Source organism: Buceros rhinoceros, unplaced genomic scaffold, assembly GCF_000710305.1.
Source record: "Buceros rhinoceros silvestris isolate BGI_N320 unplaced genomic scaffold, ASM71030v1 scaffold14089, whole genome shotgun sequence".
NCBI classification, from domain to species: Eukaryota; Metazoa; Chordata; class Aves; order Bucerotiformes; family Bucerotidae; genus Buceros; species Buceros rhinoceros.
In genome coordinates this window covers 17,808-21,244 of record NW_010431016.1, presented here as the reverse complement: position 1 = coordinate 21,244, position 3,437 = coordinate 17,808, and positions in this window count along the sequence as shown.

Below are 3,437 nucleotides of genomic sequence, written 5' to 3'. Positions count from 1 at the left end.
ACCGCTGATGGATTTAGTCATGTTGTTGCTACCCTCATAAAGGATAACGTTTGCTGAAGGAGCACAGAAGCTTAATTACTGCATGGTGGAAACATCAGTTATTAAAAACACCTCGCAGAGAAAACCCTGTTGTCTTTTCTTTAATTTTCTTTCCCAGTGTCACTGTTTCCCCAGATAGAAGGGGGGGTTGAGTCACATGGTATACTGCTCTGTATATTGTCCTTGTATGATTTTACTAATTTGCTTGTTTGAGAGAATAATGACTATTTTCAGAAAGGTTAAAAAAAATCGCATCCTTATATGTCTTGAGGAAAATCCTAGGAAGGAAATCTCCTGTCTTTGAACACTTTAGAGGCTCGCGAGATATGTGCCTCTACCATCTGGTGGCAAAGTGCAGTAATAGCACGTCAGAGAGGGAGAAAATCCCTCTGCTGGATTCATTTCTTTGAAAATCACGATCCCACACCAGTGAAACTGCTTAGAGAGTTTCCATTTCTCAACCCTTTTCCCTTTACCGGTTCTGTCTATTCACAATGTGAAGAGCTTGTGGTTTGCAGAGACTTGACTTTGGGGTGTTTATTATGTGCTGCTGCTCGTTGTTGGGGATGGATTATCTCGTGTTATATCACAGAATCACAGAATCACCTGGTTGGAAGAGACCTTTAAGATCATCGAGTCCAACCATTCCCCCTGCACTGCCAGGGTCCTTACACCGTGTCCCTCAGCACCACATCTGCACATCTGTTAAACACCTCCAGGGATGGGGACTGCACCACCTCCCTGGGCAGCCTGGTCCAAGGCTTCACGACCCTCTCTGTGAAGAAGTTTCTCTTGTACCATTGTGTTATGTGTTAAAGCGGGGACAGCGAGATGTCTGATCGCTGAGCGTGATCCTAGCTGTAGGCTTTGGCCTCAGCTTGTCCCGGGTTACTCCAAATGTAGATAAGCACATTGATTCATGTAACCCAAATCTGTACCGGAAGTGAGATCTCATCAGTCTAAGCTTCCTCCATGGTCAAAGAAAAAAACAAAAAAAACCCACTTGTCAGGCACTGAGAAGAGAACAGAACTCTTGCAACAGAACCACAGAACCGTCAGTGTTCCCCAGCACTGCCCGGTCCCCGCTGCCCCCTGTCCCCCAGCAGCACCTCCACACAGCTGGGAATCGCTTCCAGAGACGGGGACTCCACCACTGCCTGGACAGCCTGGGCCAGCCCTGCACAAGCCCAACGGGACAGAAACTCTTCCTCAGGGACAGACTCAACCTCCCCTGCAACCACTGGAGGCTGGTTCCTCTCGCCCTGTTTCTTGTTCCTGGGGAGCAGAGACTGACCCCGGCTTGCTCCAACCTCCTGTCAGGGAGTTGTTGAGTGATAAGGCCACCCCTGAGCTTCCCCTCAGACATGTTCATGGATACCCACATCTTTAACTAAAATGAAGATCAGAGGAGCACCATGGGTGAAGCTGGTTGCTCCTGGGGTCACAGACCTTAGTCACAGCTCAGGCATAAAAACCCAAACCCCACACCTTGTCCTTCACACTGAGGATCCAAGTGACTGACTGTGAACATGACCCCGTCACTCTCTCACGTATCCTGAAATAGTGGGTCAGGTGGAGCCCTGCTACCGTGCGGGGCCAAGGTGAGAAAGGACTTTCACGTATGAGATGTACTAAAGTCAAAAAACCCCCAACCAAACCCAAGAAACAACCAAACCAAGAAACAAGACGCAATTCTTACTTCTTGTGAGAGGGAATTCAGCAGTTACACTGGTTCATATGAAACTTGTGTTCTTCAGGTGGTGAAAGACCCATTTGCCATTTCCGGTTTCCTCTTTGTGACAGAAGAGTGGCCGTCGTGTCACGGCCACTGCTCGGTTCAGCTAGAACAGCCGATTTCCACACCGGCGGAGCTGCGTGTTGGGCAATGACCTGGGTGTGCGGTTCAGTAGCTCGTGTATGACCCAAGCAGGAGCTCCTGCGTTACTGCCCCTAAGTCCCACTGGCAAGGACTGGGTTACTTTCCCTCTAGATATGTGACCTCCCCATGTCTATTCAACACACGTAAAATTTCCATTGTTAACCTGACGCAGCCTTTTGGGAGCTGCTTTTTTATTTTTGTGGTGGTTTTTTGTTACCAAAACTGGAATGAGACTATTTGGGGGTTCCTGATGTTGTCCTGAAGTGATGCCCTGCTAAATCTAAGCGCAGTTTGAAATATAAACTGACTTAGTTGTTACAGGTGATTTTGAAAACACCTATAAGGAGCAGCCCAAACCCCACGAAACGACCTAAAAACTAAGAAGCCCTAAAGCCAGCCACTGTGGCCAGCACCGCCTTTTTTCCTCCCACACCTAATGGTTTTGGGGATGAAGTAGATGAACTTATTTTTTCACCAACAATGTGGAAGGAGAAGTCACTCAGGCCTCAGAACTCCTTCCCAACCAGGTTTTTGTGGTAATATCCTAAACTGGGATCTGAAACGGCTTTGTACGGGTTGTAATCACCACGGCAGAGAAACACAGAGATGGGAGGAGTCCGTCCTTTTTAATGAGAAACAGAGGAACATCATGGAAACGAACACAGAAGAGCAAAGACAAGACAATGGGGGCAAAAAAGACACCGACAAAGACCACTGTGGTTCAGATCTTTTTGATTCATGGTTCAGGGAAAGAATTACCCGTGCTTTAAAAACTTCCCCCTCCCCCCTGCCCCGTTTCTTAACTGACAGTAACAATGTTGGTGCAAGTTCTATTGTGTAATGGTGGTTTTCTCTTTCCAAGCAACGTTCAGAGGCTGCTCGAGTTTCCCACTCAGCGCTCACCTGGTTGCGATTTAGACTCTACTGTCTTCTGCAGCACAATTCCTTTTCCCTTAGAATTTCACCCTGAACACGAGCTCTGCCCAAGCAAAACTTCGAACTCCCCTCACTGTGTTAAGCTCACCACTGTCGTTCTGTGCTCCAGAGTTTGCTCCTCCTGACTTCTCTTTTGAGGGTGCAGAGAAGGATGTTCTAACTGTCATCAGAAACAGTGAATATAATTGCTGAAGTAGTACAAATCTTTAAAGCGTGTCCTCTGTCCTGGAGCAGTGACAAATCCAGAGAGACTGAGGGGACCCACAAGGTGAGAACACCGATTAAATCTGCGGCTCTGAAGAAACCAAAATCAGGTAAATTCTTTAACTGGAACCAGCCACCCTTTGGATTTCAGATACTGCCCTACACAGAATCACAGAATCATCTGCTTGGAAGAGACCTTTAAGATCACTGTGTCCAACTGTTCCCCCTGTACTGCCAGGGTCCTAAACCATGGCCCTCAGCACCACATCTGCACATCTGTTAAACCCCTCCAGGGATGGATTCCACCCCTGTTCCCATGCCCAATCTGCCATTAGTCTGTAGGACAGCAACTCCAGGTCTGCTGCAAACCCAGCTTGTC